General features: G+C 40.8%; 1 pseudogene; it reads left to right on the forward strand.

Annotated features, from left to right (window-relative positions):
* Positions 1 to 602: 602 nt before the first annotated feature.
* Positions 603 to 25,372, forward strand: LOC132226680 (heterogeneous nuclear ribonucleoprotein D-like; annotated as a pseudogene).
* The last annotated feature ends 909 nt before the right edge of the window (positions 25,373 to 26,281 follow it).

Raw genomic sequence — 26,281 nt, forward strand, 5'->3', positions numbered from 1 at the left:
GGAAACAATATAGAGTTTCCTAAGGAAAAAAAAGAGCTACTATATGATCCAGCAGTAGTCAAGGTGTAGAAACAACCCAATTGGTATCTGTCAATGGATTAATGGATAAAGAAGATCATACACACACACACACACACACACACACACACACACACACACACACACACAAATATTATTCAACTATGAGAAAGAAAAAAATTCTGCTGTTTGCTACAACATGGAAAGACATGGAGAGCATTATGCTTAGTGTGATAAGTCAGACAGAGAGAGAGAGACAAATCCTGTATGATATTACTTACATGTGGAATCTTAAAAGGCCAAACCCACAGAAACAGAGTGTAGAATGGTGATTACCAGGGTTGGAGGTTGGGTGGGGGAAATAGGGAGATGTTGGACAAAGGGTACAACCTTGCAGTTAGATGGATAACTTCTGGAGATCTAATACAAAATATTGTGAATATAATCAATACTAGTGCATTATATACTTCAAAGTTGCTAAGAGACTAGATCTTAAATGCTTTCACCACAAAATAAAATGATACTCTTTCGCCATTTAAGATGCAGCTCCATACAGTGCTTAGGTGCCTACTGCTGGGACTGCACACCAGCACTCTGTGGACAACTCCACCACCATGGAGGACTTGAAAGAGTACAGCAACATAAAGGAAATCGTGGAGGGATCCAAGATCACTGCCAGCAAGAATCATCAGGATGACAGTAAAATGTTTATTGGAGGTCTGAGCTGGGATACAAGCACGAAAGGTCTGACAATATTTGTCTCAATTTGGTGAAGTTATAGATTGCATAAATGAAACACACCTGGTCACCAGAAGATTCAGAGGATTTGGATTTGTGCTTTTCAAAGATACTGCTAATGTTCATAAGGTTTTGGAACTGAAGGAACACAAACTGGATGATAAGTTGGTAGACCCTAAAAGGGCCAAAGCTTTAAAAGGGAATAAATTTCCCCAAAAAGGATTTTGTGGGTGAATTGAGTCCAGATACTCTTGAAAAATAAATTAAAGAATATTTGGAGACTTTGGAGAAATTGAAAATATTTAACTTCTTGTGGATAATAAAAAATGAAAGAAGAAGTTTTTGTTTTACCACATACACAGATGAAGAACCATTAAAATTGTATTAGAAGGTAGATATCAGTGTGGCTCAGTTGGTTGGGCATAGTCTTGTGCACCAAAAAGTTGCTGGTTCAATTCCAAGTTAGGGCACATGCTTGGGTTGTGGGCTCAATCCTCCATCCCGGGTAGGGGGTGTGCAGGAGGCAGCTGATGGATGTATCACTCTTACATCAATGTTTCTCTCTCCCTCTCCCTTTCCCTCTCTCCCAAAATCAATAAAAATATATATTTTAAAGTTACATAAGCCAAAAGGCATAAAGGCAGAACATAAAGGAGGAAGAGATGCTGCAGATGGTGGACGAGGTGGTACTAGAGGTTGTGGCCAAGGTCAGGGCCAAAAGTAGAACCAAGGATTAAATAGTTATTATGATCAAGTATATGGAGATACCAATAATGCCTATGGTGGTGATCAAAACTATAGTGGCTATGGCAGTTGTAATTGTACTCAGCATAACTATGGGAATTATGGATATGGACAAAGATATACAAACTACAGTGGTCAACAGAGCACTTTGGCAAGGTGTCTCGAGGGGGTGGCAATCATTAAAACAATTATCAGTAATACTAAAGGCAGACATTGGAGAAAGTAGCTGGAACTTCATTGTAGGCTATGTGTCACCCAGACCACATCTATCTCTGAGGCTTGGACATTTTGGGCAGAGCACAAGGCATACACAGAAAACGCTGTACTGTGGTATGGTCTCTTCCAACTTCATGACTTCATGTATCAGTGTAAAGATTAAAGTGGTAAGCTTCAAAAAAGTGAAATTATAATTATGTGACATGATGGAGATGTTAGCTAACTCTGGTGGCAATCAAATGGTGCAACCATTGTAGACACAAGTATGGAGTTACCTCAAAAAATTAAAAATGGGGAAGGCCAGCAGTGGGGCAGTGTTGGGTGGCGGGTGGGGCTGCCAAAAAAGAAAAAAATGGGAGACATCTGTAATCCTGTCAATAATAAAAATAATAAAAAATGGAACTGCCTTATGACAGTGATTCCACCTCTGAGCATTTATCTGAAGAAACCTGAAGCTCTCCCAAGTTTTTTATTTGACAAAATACTTAGCACTCTTATTTCATGGAATGTGTCCATTCAAACAATTATGAAGACTTATTATTTGAAGAACAAATGAATTATCATTGCAGTGATCTTGGAAAGAAAGATGGGAAAGAGGAAAAGGAGATAAGTAGGAAAGGTAATTGTTCTTTATCAAGATGTAAATAGATAGGCCATTTTTAAACATTCCATAAATGGATCTAACTGTTATTCAATATCAATTAAAAATCAACTCTTATTGCTGGGTAACATAAACCAGGAAGTTCCCACGATAGTAAGCCACTGTACATTTTCTTCACATTACATTTCTTAGAACAAATCCAGGTAGGTCATAGGTACTTGATAACCTTTGCTGTGTATGTTAATTAGCAAATGAAGTAATTGTAAGGTTTCAAATAGCATGCACTAGTTTTAAAAAATTATTATAGAAAAGATAATATAAAAGTAACCTATACTATGAATTTAAAATGTGCCATTTTATATTTGCTTTAAGTTTTTGTTAAATAAAACATTACCAAAGTTGAAGTTCTTTACATTACCCTTTTCAGTTTCAACCCTCTTCCACTTTCACAGGCAATGCTGGATATTTGATGTCAAAGAGGAAGTGTGGTCAGAGGGGCTTCTGTTGACTATAATCTAATCTAATAAAAGAGAAACATGCAAATTGACCACACCTTCGCTACACCCCAAGTCATGACCACCAGCCAATGAGAGCAACTATATGCAAATTAACCCAACCAAGATGGCAGCTGGTAGCCATGGAGCTGGAGCAAGCAGGAGGCTTGGTTGCCCTGGCAATGGAGGAAGCCAAGCTTCCTGCCTGCCCTGGCTGGCTGTGGCGTCCACTAAAGGCAACGAAGTTTCAATTATAGGAGATAAATAAACACCAGATACCTGCTTCCAGCCAGCCTTCACTGGGAGTTTGGGTGGCTGGGGGCCGTGGCCAGCCTGCAAACAGCCATCAGCCCCTCACCCAGGATGGCCATACCCTCATGGGGTGAGGGTTCCTGCTGGGGGGCTTGGTCAGCCTGCAAACAGCCATCAGCCCCTCATCCAGACTGGCCAGGCACCCCAGCAGGACCCACCACCCTGAAGGGGGTGTGGCCAGCATGCAAACAGCCATCAGCCCCTCACCCAGGCTGTCCAGGCACCCCAGCAGGACCCCACCCCCCTGAAGGGGGTGTGGCCAACCTGAAAACAGCCCTCAGCCCCTCACTCAGGCACTCCAGTGGGGACCCCCACCCTGAAGGGGGTGTGACCAAACTGAAAACTGCCCTCAGCCCCTCACCCAGGCTGGCCAGGCACCCCAGTGGGACCCCCACCCTGATCCGGGACACCCTTCAGGGCAAACCAGCCAGCCTCCACCCATGCACCAGGCATATAATAAAAGGGTAATATACAAATTGACCCTAACAGCAGAACAACTGGGAATGACTGGTCACTATGACACACACTGATTACCAGGGGGCAGACGCTCAAGCAGGAGCTGTCCCCTGTTGGTCAGTGTGCTCCCACAGAGAGAGCTCTGCTCAGCCAAAAGCTGGGCTGCCAGCTGCCAGCAGCGTTTAGGAGTCTGGCTGCTGCTTAGGCCTGCTCCCCACTGGTAAGTGGACATCACCGGAGGGCTTCCAGCCTGCCAGAGGGATGTCTGACTGCCAGCTTAGGCCTGATCTCCTGGAGAGCAGGCCTAAGCCAGAAGGTGGACATCCCCTGAGGGGTCCCAGACTGCGAGAGGGCACAGGCCAGGCTGAGGGACACCCCTGAGTGCACAAATTTTTGTGCACAGGGCCTCTAGTCCTATATAATAAAGAGGTAATATGGAAACTGACCATCACTCCAACACTCAAGACGGCCGCCCCCATGTGGTCAAAGATGGCCCTCCCCCTGTGGACACAAGATGGCCACAGGGGGGGCAGTTGGGGGAGATCAGGCCTATAGAGGTGGGCAGTTAGGAGTGACTGGGCCGGCAGAGGGGGGCAGTTAGGGGAAACCAGGCCTACAGGAGAGGACAGTTGGAGGGAACCAGGCCTGCAGGGGAGGGATTAAAGGGCTCTCTCTCTCTCTTTTTAATCTTTATTGTTGAAAGTATTATATGTGTCCCCTTTTCCCCCATCAGCCCCTTCTAGCTCACCTCACCCCTGACTCCAGGCCCTCACCACCCCACTATCTGTGTCCATGGGTTATGCATATATGCATACAAGGTCTTTTCTTGATTACCTCTCACCTGCCCACCCTCCCCCATCCTCTTCCTAGATTCCACACACTGTTCCATTCTTATATGTCTCTGGACCCACTCCATTCATTGGTTCATTTTGTTAATTAGATTCCACATATGAGTGACATCATGTGATAATTGTCTTTTTCTGACTGACTTATTTTACTTAGCATGATACTCTCCAGGTCCCTCCATGCTGTCTCAAAGAGTAAGAGATTCTTCAGTTTTACTGCTGCATAGAATTCCATGGTATAAATTTACCACAGCTTTTTTATGCACTCATCTTCTGATGGACACTTGTATCATATTTGGAAATGATACATCTGATAAAAGTTTAATATCTAAAATATATAAGGAACTCATTCAACTTAACAAAAGGAAGACAAATAATTCAATAAAAAATGGGCAAATGACCTAAATAGACACTTTTTCAAAGTGGACATACAGATGACAAAGAGACATATGAAAAAATGCTCAAAATCACTGTTAACACATTAATAAATTAGTCTTTGATTTTTCATATCATTTCAAAATTTGTCTCATTTATAAATACTTCAACTGATGTGGTCATATTATGGAAACAAAATATTCTCTTTATAATCTATTTTGGAACTTTGAATGGCAATGTGATAGAAACAAAAACTGAACAATAGAAATGAGGGGCCTGAATCCTGGCTGAATTTAGAGTACACTTTTGCTTTTTGCTGTGATGTTTTCCCTATGAAGAATATGTTATATGGGAAATACTATAGATTAAATAACAGACTTCAGCTGCCTATCCTAATGCATTTAGTAACTGAATATGAAAAGGAAGTGGATTTCTATGGAATTCATTCACTCCAATGTTCTGCTCTCCAATAAAGATGGGCTTGTAATTTCACTTTCATAAAAATGCAGTTGGAAGCTCTGGACACAGGACATCTTCTCTGAAACACAGTTCAGTGCATCTCTTTTAAAAAAAAAATCTGTTTTTATTGATTTCAGGGAGATGAAGGGAAAAGAAGAGAGATAGAAACATCAACCAACGATGAAGGAGACACATCAATTGGCTACCTCCTACATGCCCCCTACTGGGGATCAAGCCTGAAACTCGGCCATGTGCCCTGATTGGGAATCAAACTAGTGGCCTCATAGTTCATGGGTCGATGCTCAACCACTGAGCCACATCAGCCTGGCAAGTGCATCTTTAGTAAAGTCCTTTCTCAGTATCCTCTTTAATCATTAGTAGTATGAGGAACAAGTAATTTTGCCCAAGTTTCTATTTTGAAGTTTTAGTTCTTACCTTAGCAAGCTTATATTCCATGTTAAGGGTCCGTTCCTCTGAGCATCCCCACTCCCATGTAATCACCTCTGAGAAGGCTTGTGCCTGTAAATGACAAGATATATTGGGGTAAATTGGAAACCACATTAAAAAAAAAAAAAGATGCAACATAGTCTCCACCTACCAGACAGGTTCTGCTCCATCAGAATGAAAAACAATGGAGAGAATAAAGATCATTCAGTTGAACATGATCCCTTTTGAGCAATCTCTAATCAGTTCATGGACACCCCCCTTCCATCACCTGTCTGCATCTGTGCAGCTCTGAGCACAGTATTAAGAATATTTTGACAAGGGTGTCATTTTAATCTGAATGTCTCAAAGTGATTAGGGGAGAAAAAGTTTTCTTTTGCCTTCAACTCCAAAATAAAAATGATCTGAGAAAGAGAAAAACGTTTTCCCAGGAGACCTACTTTTGATGCCATTTTATAAGACTGCCCTGTTCATGGAGATAATTTCAGGGTAGGGGAGAGGGTGTGGCATTTGCCATCATTCATTAGGGGAAGATTTGTCAAGCCAATGGAAGCAAATTTCTCCTCACTTATGAAAATGTCAAGGGAAACAACTTCGGAATTGTAGTTGGAAGTTTGATTAAGGCTCTATCCCATATTATGTATGTGATGTTGCACACGTCTTTAACATCTAGGAGTCCATTTTTATGTGTAGAGATAATACCTAAATTAGGGTAATATGGATACTAAATGAGGTAATGTGTAAGGAAATGTTTCTTGCATTACTGACTTATATGGGCAGACAATAACTTGTGAAGTGAATAAAGACAGAGGGTAACATCTGCAATAGTGGGAGCTCAACCTTGGGTTATCATTAGGGTGAGAGGCAATCCCTAGATGGCAGTAACATACATTCAGCTCTATATTCCATATATGCCCCAGATGTGCATATCCATTTCCCAAGCCAGGTAGGACTTGAGGTTGAGTGGAGGGGGAAGACTTCATTAGGACCTCTACTCATGCTTTCTCTTTGTGTGCTTTCTCCTTTGAGGCCTCCCACTTCCACGGCTGCAGCAGTGAGCTCCTACAGCATTTGCTTGCAGATGACACAGGCTTTCCTTAATCATAATTACCTTGGAAACTCTTTGTCAACGTGTTTCTACTCCCAAGAGTTCTTGTTGTATGCATTTTGGTTGACATGTCTCTTATATTGCATCTACAGGTTTTCTATTGCAATATATTTGTTAAAGAAACTGTGTTATTTGTTCTATAGAGTTTCCTATATTCTATATTTAGCTACTTGCATCCCCATGTTTTTAAACCTTTCCTGTATCTTGTGTATTTCCTATAAATTAGTAGCTAGATCCAGAGACTTATTAGATTCAGGTTAGATGTTTTGTTAAGAATACCTTACAGATGATGCTGTGTTCTTTCTGCTGCATCTTTAAGAGACATATATTCTGTGGTTTTTTCTCCTTTTGGTACATTGAGATTGATCAGTGGGATGGAGCATTGTCAGCCTGATTCATTCTTCATAAAGTTTATCTAATGACTTTAAAAGTCACTAATTGTTGCTACTAGACTCATTATTTCATTAAGATTTTCAAAATACTAATATTGTAATTCTAGCATTTCTTTTTTATTTATTGGCTGGAATTATTTTATAAGTAAAAACTTATATTCATCAAGTATTTGATTACTTTTAGGTACAACAAAGATAGGAAAGACTATATAAATGTTTACAAGTTTCACTTTACCAGTTTTCAGAATAATGAGTTAAGTTGCCTAATATTCTTCAAAGGTGACCAGTGACATTACAATTATTATTTCTCGTGGAATTATGAATGTGTAGATTTTCACATATTTAATGTTTCAATTCATTACTCTCCTTTTTTAAAAAATATTTTTTATTGATTTTTTACAGAGAAGAAGGGAGAGAGATAGAGAGTTAGAAACATTGATGAGAGAGAAACATCGATCAGCTGCCTCCTGCACATCCCCCACTGGGGATGTGCTCACAACCCAGGCACATGCCCTTGACCGGAATCAAACCTGGGACCTTTCAGTCCGCAGGCTGACGCTCTACCCACTGAGCCAAACTGGTTTCGGCTCATTACTCTCCTTTTAAAAAAATATATATGTTTTTATTTATTTCAGAGAGAAAGGGAGTGGGAGAGGGAGAGGGAGAGAGAGAAAGAAACATTAATGATGGCAGAGAATCATCAATTGGCTGCCTCCTACACACCCACCACTAGGGATCAAGCCAGAAACCCAGGCATGTGTTCTGACCAGGAATTGAACCTTGGCCTCTTGGTTAATAGGTTGACGCTCAACCTCTGAGCCACACTGGCTGGGCCAGTAAAACATTATAAAAGGGAGCAAAGGACCATATATTTCTCAGGCAAAATAAATAGTCTAGGAAAACATTGAGTTGATATCATGGAGTAGAGATACAATAAATATTTTTAAAAATTATTTCATAGACGATAACTGTAGTAGGATCTGGAACAGAAAATAGGCATTGGGTAAAACTAAGGAAATATGAATAATATATGGACTTCAGTTAATAGTGATGTATGATGTAATGGTTTATTAATTGTGACAAAAGTTCCATCCTAATTTAAGATGTTAATTATAAGGGAAACTTGGTACAGGGCATATGGGAACTTTCTATGCTATCTTCACAACTATTCTGTATAACTAAAATTATTCTAAAATAAAAACTTTATTAAAAATAATTTCAAGAATAAAATAAACAATAATTTTGTATGCATAGAAGGTGTTAAAAGACAAAGGGAGGTTGAACAATAAAAGGTATTACTCATTAATATTCCATGCAGATTTACAGAAGTTATCACGTTTATCTAGAAATGGCATGGTGGAACTAGAACATTTCACGTGGGGATAGCAATTGTACTGACCCCAGAAACACCACTATATCCTTGCTCATTTACTAATAACCCTGAGAAAGTTTCTGTGGATGAAAATGTATATACTGGTAATTCCAAGTTTTTAAAGAGCTATGAGCTGGGAACCAAATAATATTCTTGGACTCTATTCTTTCAGTATCCTAAAATTAACCCATTGGAATGAACCATTTTAATTAGCTATTTGAAATAGAAAGTCTATCTCTAAAAAAATGTCCTGTTTTATTCAAGTTTTTTAAAATGAGACTTTTGATTTTTTTTTACCATTTCCATTAACAATTTTTAACACAGACACAGAAGTAGTTAGACCAGTATAACAAACACCTATGTATCCATTACCCAACTTCATTAGTTATTAAAACTCACAAGCTTGTTTTAACTATCTCCTCCACAACCCCCCATCGTCCCCCTAGAATAACATTAAAGCAACTCTCTGTTATCATAGTCATTTTGTTAGGAGTGGAAAATGGCACCAGGTAGGTGTCAACCTCAGTTCAGCAGTCTCAGTTCTTGAGTTCTGACTAAGAAAAGAGTTCAGAGCCAAGACTCAAATTCTAAGAGAACGTTTATTTAGAAAGTCACAGAGGTAGAAGAAATGAGCCATGGAAGAAATGGGCAAACGGGGGAGGAGAGGTTTGGGTGTGCTCTGGAGGAGAGGGAGAGGGAGAGGAGCCCTGGGGAAATAAGTGGGTGGGGAAAGGTGTAGGTATGCTCCATAGAAAGAGCGGAGTTGGGTCTTCCATCCTGAGGACTTTTATCTGAAGAGGATCTCAAAAGAATATTCATCAGTTTTGCTGTGTGTCTCCTCAGAGTCGTGGTCTCCACTGATTGGCAGCGCCAGGGCAAGGGATCATTAGTCACTGCATCTGGTCTTGGTGTCAGCCATGGTGTCACTTGGCCTGGTTTTGCAGCTTTTCTGGCCTGGAGCTGAAACATAGCTGAAGCCCAGATGTCACCTCAAGGAGTTAATGCTTAAGAGAGTGGTCTGCAAAAGTGTAGTTTTGCCTGTTGCAACGGGGGCTCTCCGCCCTGGTGACCCTCTGCACCTGGCATATGGTTCCTATTCTGCTCATGCCTGTCTAATTGCCTACTAGAGTATGATTTTTAAATACACTGACATTTTAAGCATTCTTCTGTAAAGATTTACAGAACATCTATTTGTGAGGCAACTGTTTTAGGAGGTAAACATGGAAATGAGTCAGATATGGATTTCACTTGAAAGAAGCAACTTGGTTTAGTAAGGGAACTAAGACAAACAGAAAAACCTGTTCACCATACTATGGGTCTTAATACTATCATAGAGGCACTGGCAAAATGCTAAAGGAGTTGAGTTGAGTTAAGAACTTCAGCTAGAAGAGCTGAGAGAAACTTTGTAGTGGCCACTGATTGTGACTCAGACTGTAAATACTGACCAGAATCACACACAGCAGAAAGAGGGGTGAGGAAGAGCTACCTGTTGCCCCTAGCCAATGTTGACCCCCTACTCCTTCAAATACACACATAGGGGAAGGTACATCTCAGAAGACAACAGTTTCTCCAAAATATAAACCCACTATACTGGCCCAAATATTAGAAACAACTTCAGTCTAATTTTTTGAAATAGAATATAGAAAAGTTTAGGTTTTCTATGAACCTAACAGAATGGGGATGCTGAAAGAAATTAAATGATTATAAGAAGTCAAGATAATTCTAGTTCTTGTAGCCCTGAGTTTTATATATCTCTATCTCTATCTCTATCTCTATCCATATCTCTATCTATTATCTCTATCTCTATCTCTATCTCTATCTCTATCTCTATCTCTATCTCTATCTATCTATCTATCTATCTATCTATCTATCTATCTATCTGCTCTGAGTATTAAAAGATGTTGGAGTAGGAATAGATAACTTTAAACTTGAGTTTTGACTTAGAGGTTGCAAAGTGTGTGAGAATGAAGAGTACAGCGATAGAGCAAACCTTAGAAAGGATGAAAACCACTTCTTCAGGAGTCTGTGTTGAGATATAAAAGAAAACTAGGGATGAGAAAGAAAGAAATGATGATTATGATAACTTTACTTTTTTTCAGTGAAATGAAATCAAGATCATGTGCCAACTATGGGAGTCATTGAATTAGACCCAAATAAATCATCGAGTGATGGTGACTGCAGTGGTGCTCTCTGTACATCCTAGGTTTCCCATATCATTTCTAGCCAACTAGCAATTAGGTGAGACCACGTGGCTAGTCCTGGCCAGTGGTATATGAGCATTAATTGCTTGCGTTGCTTGCATGATGAGGAGCTAGAAAACTGGGTTCCAACCTCGACCTTCTCTTCCCCTACCACAGCAACCCTGGGAACCACATAGTGAGATGGTGGCATCACAAGACGACAAAACCTGGATGCCAAATTATTGAATGCAGAGGAGCGCCCAGCCAACAGGTCTTGGCCATCACAGAAGAGATATGATCTTTTATTCTGACATCTTGAGGTTTATTTGCTAGTATAGCATAACATGGCTATCCTCACTAGAGCCACACTCACTGTCCAACTGAAGTTCATGTAAAATTTATAGAAAGCACTTGTGGTTTTCTCTAATGCATGTCTGCTGGAACTCTGCAATTAGATCTAAGAACAGAGATCATGTCTCACACTCCCCTCAGAGGACGTAACAATAGTGTTTTACAAGATTCACTGAATGTGAAAATGAATTGAAGAAAGCCTTGGAGATTGAACTTTTGGAATTCTCATGCTTCATAAAGAGTAAGGGAAAAAAATTAGATGCTTCAGTTAGAAAAATAAGGCAGTGGTTAAAGAAATCACTCTGGGAAGAGTGTTTGAATTTTCAAGGTCATCAAACTCATTGTGTTTAATAACAATGATACAATTATGTAGAATGAGTTCCCACAGGCAAACTTCAGTTTAAGTGCCAGGACACTAACTCAGATACCATGATAATTTAAAAATTATACTTACTTTTCAGTTGTTCCCCCAATATTTTGATCAACTATAAAGTTTCAAAGCAATGAGAGATGTGAGTCCTGGATATGGTAGAGTCTCAGGGAATATTTCAAAAACAACAAAATCATTATAGAATCAAGACATTTTAGAGATAATTTTCAGGTATCATAAACCTTTATACTTAGAAAAATAAAACAAATCCTGCCAATAACACTGATGTTAGGTGAGCAGGTTTCCCATGTTAAGTTTCTACAAAAATTAAGGGAAAGAGCATGGTAGAAATATAAGAAACAGCCTAAGAAATCATGATAGAGAATACAATTTCATAATGCTTTCATAAAAATAGCAGGCTAGTACTTAAAAGCATGAACTAGAATAAACTCCAAATTCTTATTACAGATAATAATTAACATTTGTAAAGCATTTTGTAATAGAAGGTATGTTCCTACAAATTGTGCCATTTATTAATTTTTAAAAAATTATCTTTATTATCAAGAGCATTACAGATGTTCCCATATTTTCCCCATTGATCCCTTCAAGCTGGCCTCCACCGCTGTGCAGGACATCACCACCCTATTGTCTGTGCCCTGGGTTATGAATGTACGTATACAAGTTCTTTGGTTTATCTCTTCTCACCCACCCACCCACCATGCCCATGTTCTCTCTGAGATTCCACAGTCTATTCCATGCTTCTATGTCTCTGGATCTATTTTGATTACCAGTTTATTTTGTTCATTAGATTCCACATATGAGTGAGATCATATAATACTTGTCTTTCTCTGACTGGGTTAATACTTTCCAGGTCCTTCATGCTATCTCAAAGAGTAAGAGATCCTTCTTTTTTGTAGCTGCATAACATTCCATAGTGTAAGTGTACTACAGCATTTTAGCCACTAATCTAATTCTGGGCTGTTTCCAAATCTTAGCTATTGTAAATTGTGCTGCTATGAACATAGGGGTGCATACATTCTTTCTGATTGGTGTTTCAGGTTTCTTAGGATATATTCCTAGAAATTGGATCCCTCGGTGAAAGGGCAATTCCATATTTAATTTTTGAGGAAATTCCATACAGTTTTCCATAATGGCTATACCAGTCTGCATTCCCACCAGTTGTGTACTAAGGTTGCCTATTAAGATTTTTTTGATTCCTCCTGGTTGAGTTTTGGAAGGTCATATTTTTTCTAGGAAGATATCCATTACTTCTAGGTTGACCAGTTTGTTGGAATAGAGTTGCTCATAGTATATTTTTACAATTATTCATATTTCTGTGGGGTCTGTTGTTATTTTGCTTCTTTCATTTATGATTTTGTTTATATGGGTCCTCTCTCTTTGCTTCTTGGTAAGCCTGGCTAGAGGTTCATCAATCTTGTTCATCCTTTCAAAGAACCATCTCTTGGTTTCATTGATTTTTTTTTGTCTCTAGGTCATTTATTTTCACTCTGATCTTTATTATTTCCTCCCTTCTGCTCACTCTGGGCTTTTCTTGTTGCTCTCTTTCTAATTCTACAAGTTGCAGAGTTAGATAGTTTATTATCAGTTTTTCTTATTTTTTGAGGTAGGTCTTTAATACTATAAACTTCCCTCTCAGGACTGCTTTCACTGTGTCCCATAGATTTTGGGTTGTTGTGTTTTCATTGTTGTTTGTTTCCAGGATGTTTTTTTTTTAAATTTATTCCTTGATGTCTTTGGTAACCCACTCATTGTTTGATAGTATGCTATTCAGCCTCCACATGTTTGAATTTTTGTGATTGTTTTTATTGTAGTTGATTTCTAATTTTATGCCATTGTGGTCTGAGAAGATGCTTGATAAAATATCAATCTTCTTGACTTTGGAGATACTTTGCCTGTGTCCCAATATATGGTCTATCTTTGAAAATGTCCCATGTGCACTTGAGAAGAATGTATATTCTGTAGTTTTGGGGTGGAATGTTCTAAAGATGTCAATTAAGTCCATCTGATCTAGTGAGTTATTTAGGATTGCTGTTTCTTTGCTAATTTTTTGTCTAGAGGATTTATCTAGGGATGTCAATGGGGTATTAAAGTCTTCTATTATGATTGTATTGCTGTCAATCTCCTCCCTGATATCTTCCAGCAGTTTTTCTATGCATTGGGTGCATATATGCTTACCAGAGTTATACCCTCTTATTGTATAGACTAGGGACCCGGTGCACGAAATTCGTGCACTGGGTGTGTGTGTGGGGGGAGTGTCCCTCAGCCCAGCCTGCCCCCTCTCACATACTGGGAGCCCTCAGAGGTTGACCCCCATCACCCTCCAATCACAGGATCGGCCCCTTGCCCAGGCCTGACGCCTCTGACAGAGGCGTCAGGCCTGGGCAGGGGACCCTCATTTCCCCCCATCACTGGTTCTGCCCCCAGCCCAGGCCTGATGCCTCAGCCAGAGGCGTAGACCCCCATCACCCTCCGACCGCCTGATTGGCCCCTTGCCCAGGCCTGACGCCTCCGCCAGAGGTGTCAGGCTTGGACAGGGGACCCCCATCTCCCCCTGATCACTGGCTCTGGCCCCCGCCCAGGCCTGAGGCCTCTGGCCCAGGAATCATGCCTGGGCAGGGGACCCCCATCTCCCTCTGATCACTTGCTCCACCCCCCGCCCAAGCCTGACGCCTCTGACCCAGGCTTCAGGCCTGGGCAAGGGGACCATCATATCCCCCCAACCCCCGGCTCCGCCCCCCACCCAGGCCTGATGCCTCGGCCAGAGGAGTTGACCCTCATCACCCTCCGGTCACCAATCACCGGATCGGCCCCTTGACCAGGCCTGAGGCCTCTGGCAGAGGTGTCAGGCCTGGGCAGGGGACCCCCAGCTCCCCGTGGTTGCAGGCTCCGCCCCTGCCTAGGCCTAACACCTCTGGCCTAGGTGTCCGGCCCGGGCAGCGGGGACCCACAGCTGCAGTGGCCCCGCGATCGTGGGCTTCGTTTTAGGCCCAGGCAAGGGACCCCTAGCTGCCGGGACTGCCAGCTTCGACCGTGCCCAGCTCCCATCGCTGGCTCCACCCCTACTTCCTGCTATCACTGGCCAGGGCGGCAAAGGCACCTGATTCTCTGATCATGGCTGGGGGGCAGGGCAAAGGCGGCCCCAGGGCCGCCTTTGCCCTGCCCCCCAGCTCTTAGCTCCCCCCTGGGTTTCCGATCACTGTCAGTGGCAGGGGGCTTCTTCCTGCTTTCCCTTTCACCTCCCTGCATTGTGCCTACATATGCAAATTAGCCGCCATCTTGTTGGCAGTTAACTGCCAATCTTAGTTGGCAGTTAATTTGCATATAGCCCTGATTAGCCAATGAAAAGGGTATCATCGTACGCCAATTACCATTTTTCTCTTTTATTAGATAGGATACCTTTAGAATTATGAACTGGCATTACTTGTCTCTTGTCATAATCTTCACTTTGAGGTCTTTTTTTTTTTCAGATATAAGTATTACTACCCCAGCTTTGTTTTCCATTTCCATTTGCCTGATAGATCTTTTTCCTTCCTTTCACTTTCAGTCTGTGTGAGTCCCTTGTTCTGAGGTGGGTCTCCTGTAGACAGCATATATATGGGTCATATTTTCTTATCCATTCAGTCACTCAATGTCTTTGATTGGAGCATTTAATCCATTTACATTTAATGTTATTATTGACAGGTACTTGTTTGTAGCCATTTCTGTACTTTATACCTGTGTTCCTTCCTCTCTGTCTATTTCTTCCTTTTAGAGCATTCCCTTTAGCATTTCCTGCATTGCTGGCTTGGTAGTGATAAACTTCCTTAGCATTTTTTTTTTTTTTTGTCTGTGAAGCTCCTGATTTCCCCTTCAATTTTGATTGATAGTCTTGCTGGATAGAGTATTCTTGGATTCAGACCTTTTGTTTGCATCACCTTATATACTTCATTCCATTCCCTTCTAGCTTGGTGTGTTTCTGTTGAGAAATCATTTGATAATCTGATGGGGGATCCTTTGTAGGTAACTCTATCTCTCTCTTGCAGCCTTTAAGATTCCCTCTTTGTCGTTAACATTTGCCATTGTAATTATGACATGTCTTGGTGTGGGTCTTTTGGGGTTTATCTTGTTTGGGACTCTGTGTACTTGTGTGACTTTTTCCTTTCCCATATCATGTAAGTTTTCTGTCATTATTTCTTCAAATAGATTCTCTAATCCTTGCTCCTCTTCTTATCCTTCTGGCACCCATATTATATGTATGTTACTTTGTTTTCTGTTGTTCTTAGGCTCTCCTCCTGCTTTTTAATTTTTTCCCCCATTGATGTTCAGATTGGACTTGTTTCTCTACCTTATCTTCTAACTCACTAATTTGGTCCTCCGCTTCTTCTAGTCTACTGTTGAAAACGTCCATAACATTTTTTATTGTAGTTATACCACTTTTCATTTATTTCTGATTTTTGGATAGGTTGTTGATTTTCTTGTCCATCCAGTTTATGAACTGTATGACCATTACTCTGAATTCTTTTTCTGTCATATTGCATGCCTCCATTTCACTTATTTCCTTTCTTGGCGATTCCTTTTCTTCTTTCCTCTGGGGATTGTTTTGTTGTCTCCCCATTCTAACTATCACCAGAAGGTCCAAATACCGAGTTGCAGGGGTCTGAGCTGTGTGCATTGGGAGTGTCACACCACCCATGTGTCACTGAAGCTCTGACACCAAGACCTGTGGCTGCCATGGGTCAGTGGGTGCCACGCGCACCCAGGATCAGAGTCACCAGCACTCAGTGCAGCCTCACGCATGCACCTAGAATCAGGGACCCCACATGCACTGCCCAGAAAAAAGTCCCCGTGGGCTTCTGCCAAAAGTCAGAGTCCCCTAGTGCATGCCAGGAGTCAGAGTCCTTGTGTGCATGCTCCAAGAATTGAGCATCGGAGTCTCTGTGGCTTGGTGCTGCCTCACACCAAGATTCAGCATCCTTGTGTGCGTGTGCATTGAGAATTGGAGTCACTGGCACTCAATGTGCCTGCACTGAGAATCAGGGATCCCGGGCACACACGATGAGATCCAGAGTCCTGGTGTGTACACACAGAAAGTCAAGTCACTGGTTCTCAGTGCTTTTTTGGAGGGTGGTGGGCTCAGGAGGCCTGCACACTGGAAAGACACGATTGTGGTGTGCAATGGTTGGCAGCTGTGGATTGGGAAGACTCAATTTTTGCTGCCAGGACCTTGTTTCCTTGGTTGGATTTGTGCACGCCCAGCTGTGGCTCATAGAGGCACCCAGGGGCCGTTTGCCAGGGCAGAGCACTCAGAGGGGCCCTTATGCTGAAGCTGCGCAACCTGCAATGTCTGTGGGCAGGCAGCCGGGAAAGAGGTAGTCCCAATTTCTACTGCCAGGGCCATATGTCCTTGTTTGGATATGAGCATGCCCAATGGGGGCTCACAGCAGCACCCAAGAGTCATCTTTGGGGCAGTGGGCTCAGGAAGCCTGCATGCTGGAAAGGCATGTCTGTGGTGTCTGGCAGTTGGCAGCCAGGGAGGGGGAAGTCACACTTGTTGCTGCAGGAGCCATGTACCCTTGGAGGTGGAAGTCCTAGCGTCTGCAGGTCTTTGGGCAGGGCAGCAGGATTTTGATTGGAGTGCCTGCTGGGTTGCGGGCAGTATCTAAGGCCAGTCTGGGTGGTGGTGCTGATGAGTTCCTAGAAGAGGTTTCTCTCCCCTTCAAGATGGCAAGGGCTCCGTGTGCAAGCCCTGCAGCCCAGGGAGTGTCCCCAGTGGTGGTAGGTGCTCCCTGTCCAGGAGACTCTGGTCTGCCAGCCTCTGATATTCCTGCCAGATTTAACTGTCCCTCACTCACTCACACACACACACACCACACATCCACATACTCTCCTTTAACCCCCTCACTCACTCACACCCTCTTCCTCACCTCTGTCCTGTCAGCCACCATCTTCTTGTACCCTGTTTTATCCATTTTGAGTTTATTCTTGTGTATGGTGTAAGTTGATAGTCTAGTTTCATTTTTTTGCATGTACCTGTCCAATTTTCCCAGCTCCATTTATTGACGAGACTGTCTTGACTCCATTGTAAACTCTTGCCTCCTTTGTCAAATATTAATTGAACATAAGGCTTGGATTGGTTTCTGGAGTCTCTGTTCTGTTTCATTGATTTATATGCCTATTCTTGTGCCAGTACCAGGCTCTTTTGATTATAGTGGTTTTGTAATATAACTTTATTCTTGGTATTGTGATCCCTCCAACTTTGTTCTTCTTCTTCTTCTTCTTTTTTTGCCAAAATAGCTGCAGCTATTCAGGGTCTTTTTTTCATTTCATATAAATTTTCAGAGCATTTGTTCTAAATAAGTGAAATATGCTGTGGTATTTTAATAAGAATTGCATTGAATCTATAGATTGTTTTGGGTGGTATGGGCACTTTACTAATGTTAATTCTACCAATCCATGGACATGGTGTATTGTTCCATTTGTTTATATCTTTCTCTATCTCTTTTTCCAATGCCCTGTAATTTTATGAGCACAAGTCTTTTACCTCCTGGGTTAAATTTATTCCTAAGTATCTTAATTTTTTGGTTGCAATGGCAAATGGGATTATTTGTTTAGTTTCTCTTTCTGAGAATTTATTATTGGTGTATAAAAATGACATCAATTTTTGGGTGTCAATTTTGTTTCTTGCTACATTGCCAAATTTATTTATTAAGTCTAATAGTTTTTTTGTGGGGTCTTTAGTGTTTTCTATGTTCAAAATCATGTCTTCTGTACATAATAAGAGTTTTACTTCCTCCTTTCCAATTTGGATGCCTTTTATTTCTTCTTGTCTGATTGCTGTGGTTAGGTCTTCCAGTACTATGTTGAATAAGTTTGGTGAAAGTGGAGATCCCTGTCTTATTTCTGTTCGTAGGGGGAATGGTTTTAGTTTTTTCCCATTGAGTATAATGTTCACTGTGGATTTGTCATATATGGCCTTTGCTATGTTGAGTTATGATCCTCCTATTCCCAATTTGATGAGAGTTTTTATCAAAAAAGGGTGTTGGCTGTTATTGAATGCTTTTTCTGCATCTATTGATATGATCAAGTAATTTTCGTCTTTCAAGTTGTTTATGTGATGTATCATGTTTACTGGCTTGGTAATATTGTACCAGCCTTGCATCCCTGGAATAATTCCCACTTGGTCATGATGTATGATCTTTTTAATATATTGCTGGATCCAAATAGGTAATATTTTGTTGAGGATTTTAGCATCTATGTTCATCAGGAATATAGGCATATAATTCTTTCTTTATAGTGTTTTTATCTGGTATTGGTATTAGGATAATGTTGACCTCATTAAAAGCTTGGGAGTGTTCCTTCCTCTTGGATTATTTTTAGAATAGTATGAGGATTATTAATGTTAGTTCACCTTTGAATGTTTAGTAAAACTCCCCTGTGAAGCCATCCAGTCTGGGGCTTTTGTTTGCTGGAAATGATTTGTTTGTTTGTTTGTTTGTTTTTTGTTGTTGTTTTTTTATTACTGCTTAAGTTTCATCAATTGTTATTTGCTATTCAGGTTTTCTGATTCTTCCCAATTCAGTTTTGGAATATTGTACTTTTTATGTGAATTTGTTCATTTCATCCACATGTCCAGCTTGTTGGCATATAGTTGCTTATAGCATTATCTTATGATTCTTCTATTTCTGTGGTGCCAGTTGTTACTTCACCTTTTTCACTTCTGAATTTATTCACTTGGGTCCTCTCTCTTTGTTTCTTGATGAGTCTGGCTAATGGTTCATCAATCTTGTTTATCTTTTCAAAGAACCAGCTCTTGATTTTATTTATCTTTTGTATTTTTTTTAGTCTCTATGTCATTTATTTCTGCTCTGATCTTTATTATTTACTTCCTTCTACTTACTCTGGGCTTTTCTTGTTGTTCTCTTTCTAATTCTTTAAGTTGTAATAGTAAATTTATTAATTTTTCTTGGTTTTGGTGATAGGCCTGTAGTGCTATGAACTTCACTCTCAGGACTGTTTTAGTTGTGTCCCAGAGATTTCTGGTGGTTATGTGTTCATTTACATTTGATTCCAGAAAGTTTCTTTATGAATCTCATTGGTAACCCAATCATTGTTTCATAACATGTACTTGGCTTCCATGTGTTTTTAAAGTTTTTTAATGTTTTTACTGTAGTTGATTTCTAACCTCATTTCATTGTGATCTGAGAAGATGCTTGATATGATTTCAATCTTCTTGAACTTGTATAGACTTGTTCAGTATCCTAATATATGGTCAATCTTTGTGAATGACCCGTGTGCACTCGAGAAGAATGTATATCTGTAGCTTTGTGATGAAGCGTTCTATAAATGTCAATTAAATCCATCTAATCCAGTGTGTCCTTTAGAATCACTATTTACTTGCTAATTTTTTTTCTGGCAGATCTATCCAGTGAAGTCAGTGGGGTATTAAAGTCCCCTACTATTACTGTATTGCTGTTGATCTCTCTTAAAATCCTCCAGAATGTCTTTTTCTTTTTAAATACATATTTAGGTGTTCTTACATTGGGTGCATATATATTTACCCAGGTTATATCCTCATGTTGGATCAATTCCTTTATTATTATGTACTGATGTTTATTGTCTCTTATGATGGCCTTCATTTGAGGTGTATTTTTTCAGATGTGAGTATGGCTACCCCAGCTTTTTTGTTTGTTTGTTTGTTTCCATTTGCATGGAAATTTTTTTTCTTTCCATTCACTCTCATTCTCTGTGAGTATTTTGTTTTGAAATGGGTCTCTTGTGGACAGCATATAGTTGGGTCGTGTTTTCTTATCCATTCAGCTACCCTACGCCCTATGATTAGAGCATTTAATCAATTTATAATTAAGGTTATTATTGCTAGGTACTTATTTATTGCCATTTGAATTCCTTATGCCTATGATTATTTCTATATATTTCTTCTTCTCATTATTGCAGTCCCTTTAGCATTTATTGAAATGCTGATTTGGTGGCGATACACTTCTTTAGCCTTTTTTATTTTTTTAAAGAAGCTTTTTATTTCACCATGTATATTGACTGATAGCCTTGCTGGATATAGTAATCTTGATTTCAGATCTTGCCTTTTCATTACCTTGAGTTCTTCATGCCATTCCCTTCTGGCCTATAGAGTTTCTGATGAAAAATCATCTGACAACCTTATGGGAGCTCATTTGAAGGTAATAAATTGCTTTTCTCTTGCTGTGTTTAAGATTCTCTCTTTGGCTTTAATTTTTGGCACTTTCTTATGATGTGCCTGGGCATGGGTCTGTTTGGGTTCTTCTTGCTTGGTACTCTCTGTGCCTCCTGAATGTGTGTAACTTGTTCCTTCACCATGGCAGGGGACTTTTCTGCCATTATTTCTTCAAACACATTCTCTACCCCTTGCTTACTTTCTTCACTTTCTCCTACTCCTATGATGTGAATATTTTTATGCTTCATGTTGTCCCATAGCTCCCTTAAGCTGTCCTCCTGTTTTTTAATTTGTTTTTCTTTTCTTTTTTTCATTTTGGTTCTCTGATTGCATGATTTTATCTATCCTGTCTTCTAATTCACTGGTTCTATCCTCATCTTCCTTTAATCTGCTGTGTATTTCTTCCAATGTGTTCTTTATTAGTGCCAAGTTATGCTTTATTTCTGACTGGTCTTTTTCATAGTCACTGTATCTTTTCTCAAGCTATTGAGCATCCTGCCATCATTATTCTGAACTCTATAGCTGATAAATTTCTCATTTTCATTTCAGTAGCTCTTCTTCTGGAGATTTCTCCTGTTTGTTTGCTTTTTTCTCATTTGGGGCTTCTTTTTCCTCCTCCCCATTTTTTTGCCTATTTGGGTTTGTGTCTATGTAGTAGGTAGATCTGTTATGACTCGCAATCTCTAATGCAGGACAATGTTAGACACTGTTTCTGACTTGTTCTGAGTACCCTGTTTGGAGCTGTCAGCAATCCACAGCTTGTGGCTCCCTCTGCTGAGGCTGGGTGCCTTTGGAAGGGATCAAGATGTGCACAAAGGTCTGCTTTTCCTAGCCCTGTGCCCCAAATTAGAATAAGCAAAGACTCAAAGCCTCCAGAGGCCCACCTCTGCCTCCAGTTTTGATTAGCTTTGGGCTATCCCCACAAGGCAAGCAAGACATTTTCCAACAGGGTGAGATAATTGCTTCTTAATGGGCCTCAAAAATTCCACAGGGCAGGACAAGGACTTTTCCAAGAGGGTGGAGCAATTGCTCCCTCCCCCTCCCCAGGCAAAAGCTGCCTGGATGGTAAAGGACTGCTAGAGAAAGATGTCCTCTGCAGTATGAAGGAATGACTCAGCACAGGAACCTGATATGTCTGCCTTCTGAGCTCTGACCCCAGAGCTATCAACCCTGGATTCTGCTCACACAGCTCTAGTCCACTCTGGTCTTGTACTGGGCTGCATATCTGGTGCTTTGGCCAGACGGGTCATGCTGTGCTGTCTGTTCCTAAAACACATAGATAGGAAGGTACTGACATCAGACCAGGCCTTGAGATATGGTCTCATGGCCCCTTCCCAGCACGCAGGCCTTCTTTCTCAGAAGGCCCGGAAGTCTCATTCCAAATTTGGGAGACAAAGGACTGGAAAAAGTATAAATAAAGAGAGTTTCCTCCATATTGGGGGGCTCAGAATTTGAAAGACACATTTTTCTCTGGGCCTCCACAGAATTTAATAATAAAATGTAATTCCTGTAGTCGGCACTGCAGTTCAGCCTCTGCTTCAGCAGGGTGCTGTAACTATAGTCACTGGCCAGCTCAATAAATCCTCGCTTGTTGTTTAAGACCTAATTGGAGTCGGTGGTCTTATTCTCACAAATGTCACTCCACAACAGTCTGCCTCTGCTGGAGCCCAAGGTGAGTGGCTGCACATGAAATTTTGTGCATTGGCCCTTTAAGAGGGTGCCTGCATTTTCAGCCCTCTCTCCCTGGCAGACAGAAACCCTGCTGCTTTTCACAGTCAGATATTGTGTGGGTACCTTTCTCAGTTCTGGTGCTCTGGGCTGGGGGACCAAACTTAGGGTTTAGACCCCAGAATTCTCAATGGGAACGCTCCACAGCTGAGCTATCCTTCCAGAACTTCAGCTTCTGTCTGTGGGAGTCTGGCCAGCCCTTTTTTGCCTCCACACTTCCTACCAGTCTCTATGTGATCTCTACTTTCTGTCTTTGCTTATCAGGGTTCTCTCCAGCTAGTGTTCAGTTGATTATTCAGGATGGATTTTCTGTTTCTTAATTGTAATTCCAGTTTGGTCCTGGGAACATGTCAATGTAGTTTCCACTTACTCTGCCACTATTTTGGAATCCCTTTTCCCTTATAATTCACGAGTTGAAGAACCTAGACCGTTTGACTATATATAGACTTCCAAACTGTCTAAAGGTCATGGAACATTTCCTTTTCTCTCTGATCCTCAGTTCCTTATTTTTGACCAGCACTGTCCTGCCCAATTTATAGGGCTTTGAGCAGCTGCCAAGCATGTCCATGCCTCATGGAGAAAGTGAGGCAAGGCCAGTTTCCTAGTGGCGGGTTTTGAGCAAAAGTAGATAATTCAAAAATAAAAATGTAGTTCTACCTCACAGTTGTTTTAAGAATTGAGTGAGGTGACCCAGAGTGTGTGACACACAGCAAGTGCTCATATATAATATATAAAGTGTAAATATTTGGTTTTGTTCTAATACTATTGTCCAAAGGTACTTTTACAGTGACACACAACAGTTTTCAAGTTTTCTATTTCACTTACATTTTAGTTATTATCAATAGCCTGTGTTATAAACTGACTTTTTCAGAGCACTCAACTCACATATGAAAAACACTTTTCTGCTCTAAAAAACTCTCACCACTTCATAATCTTTAAAATGAATTTGTCATGATTTTTTTTCTATTACTTGAATTATGTGGTTATATATGAAAGTAGTCCAGGCTCCTATCTTGAGGGAGCTGTTCAAAATTTGCATACAATATCCCTAAATCTATGTATCTGTTCACTTGGATAAATTCATATTTGCAAGAATTTTTGTTTGTTTGTGTGTTAATTCCACCGGAGGATAATTTTCCATTGAGTTTTAGAGAGTGGAGAGGAGGGGGAGAGACAGAGAGAGAGAGAAACATCAATGTGAGAGAGACATATCGATTGGTTGCCTCCCGCACATATCCCGATGAGGGCTAGGGATGGAGTCTGCAATCAAGGTATGTGCCCTTGACTGGAATCAAACCTGATACCCTTCAGTTGAAGGGCCTATGCTCTATATACTGAGCCAAACCAGCTAGGTATGCAGGTATTTTTAAGGGATACTGTACATGTTTCATTTGATGGAGAAAATTTACTCCCCATCAGAGCCAGGGAACCCTTGTAAAGAAAGACGGAAGAGAAGTCGTGTGCCTGAAGCTCACTGGAGGGGGCTAAAAGTCCAAAGCTGTATGTATTCTTTTTTTTTTTAAAGTATATTTTTATTGATTTCAGAGAGGAAGGGAGAGGGAGAGAGAGATAGAAACATCAATGATGAGAGAGAGTCATTGATTGGCTGCCTCCTGCATGTCCCCCATTGGGGATCGAGCCCGCAACCCAGGCATGTGCCCTTGGCCAAAATTGAACCTGGGACCCTTCAGTCAACAGGTCAACACTCCATCCCCTGAGCCAAACCAGCCAGAGCCAAAGCTGTATGTACTCTTCCTGGCTTCCCACCAGCTGCCTCCATGACTTTGGCAAAGCTGCACAGGGTGTGGAACCAAAAGCTTGCCCACACGATAGTATGGTTATACTGGCATGAAAGTGGGTGTTGCAAATTGGCATGCTACTTCAAAAGGACTGAAAAATAAAAGCAGATGTGAGTTTTGAAATACACTTTGGGAATTGTAGAAGACAAGAATTCAGAAAAGGGGGAGATACTCATTTTGTTTTAATCAAGCAAAGTATACAACTACTGAAATTAGGTGGTTTACTTGACTGATGCTTTTGTAAGTGAATGAAAATTTATATACTGGATTCTTTCCTCCTAAATGTGATTTGGCTTAATGGTGTCTTGAAAAATACTATTCTCTCTTTGTTATTCTTCTGATTTGCCTCTGAATTTCTCCATCCAACTAAATAGAAGTCCACTGGTGAGAATATAAGTCTTTCTATTTGAAGATTTATAAGAGCTTTCTAATAATTCTCTAAAAATGATCATTAGGAACCCAATGACAAAGAATCACTTTTCCTTTTCTTCCAGTAACATTGAGATGTTTTCTAACAATGTGAAGAATTGGTCAGGCCCATTATATTCCATTTGCTTGTCAAACCTGAGGGACACTGAAACCACAGTCTTTTGGAACCTCTGAGTGTTTAGGATGCTAAGAAAGAGAAAGCAGAAGTTCCCACTATAAAGGGACAGCTGCCAACTGTGAAATGAAAGGCAGAGAACCATAGCAGAATCGCAGCATGCTGCCCATCTCAGAAGTGGCAGCACACCTAAAAATGGAAACAACATTCCTCCGATTAGTTACCTATCATCTTAGACAACAAATTGATTCATTTTCAGTACCCATCAAGGAAGAAGCCAGCTTTAGTGGGAAGATGAAGAGAAGAACAGGATAAAGGGAAAGAAGTACAAGTGGCACAATTTAGGGTGATTGATGACATGCTAAAGGGCTTAAGAAAGGAGGGGTGCATCTTTTTGTAGGTATCCTTCAGAGAACTTTTTCTTCCCACCTTTCTGGTCCTTTCTCATTCTTCTATGCAAACCATCCTGGATTTGGGGGGCTCTATTAGATGTTTCTTAGTGCTCTACTGGACTCCCCTTCTTTCTCATGTTATACACTCTCCCTAGGTAATCCCAAATATTTCTATGATGTCAATAGCTACCTGAATTCTGAGGACTCCTCCAATGATAGCTCCAAGTGAGACCTTTTTTTTGTGAGCCTCATACTATGCATATAACTGCCTACTGAGCTTCTCTGCCAGAGTCCCCCCAGAGACATAAAACTCAACATGGTCAAGATCACTCATTAGCTTTGCCTAGGCTTATTCTAAAAGCCCAATTTTCTTTCTCTACATCATGTCTTTGAAAACAGCATAATCACTCACCTAAATGAATATCTCACAAATCCATCTCCTTATCTCTATTCCCATTTCCACTACTTCATTCATTTATCACCTGGATTGCTATCTGAAATCCCTGTCTCTGGTCTCATCGCCTTCTAGTCAGTTATTCAGTGTTCTCATGGTACTATTTATACAAGATAAAACATACTGCCTAGCAAGGGTTTTGGTCTTGTTTTGGAAATGTGTCTGGAGTCCCATTACTGAGAACAATAGGGTACCCTGAAGAGACATAGGGCCACTAGCCACTTCTTTCCAGGGTTTACTGACAAGTGGCCAAATGAGATAAAAATCTCTCACTTCCACCACTGAATTCAACATATATTTACAGAAAACCGAATCTCATTAAGTCGTTAGAGAAGATAGGGCCATTGAGGTCTGGAATGAAGGGGAATAATGCTTTGGGGGTTTATTCTCATGGGAAGAAGTGGAAGCACTGTATTTCAAGCCAAGGTGTAGGATATAAGAGAATTATTTTCATGAAGTGAAGGTGCCTGCAAAATAAGATACTGGAACCTCACTCCCCAGATTGATGTTTACTGAATGACATTACCTTGTCACCATCAACCAGAAAGTATTGCACAATAGAGAGTTCTTGAGAGAAGTTGACTTGCATGCCTGGAGGTTACAAACATGTGTGAATATAGAAGCAGGTGCATGCCTTTCTCCTGGAATAGTATGAAGACAACTCAAATGGGGGAAAAGAAGAAA

Source organism: Myotis daubentonii, chromosome 2 (assembly GCF_963259705.1).
Source record: "Myotis daubentonii chromosome 2, mMyoDau2.1, whole genome shotgun sequence".
NCBI lineage: Eukaryota > Metazoa > Chordata > Mammalia > Chiroptera > Vespertilionidae > Myotis > Myotis daubentonii.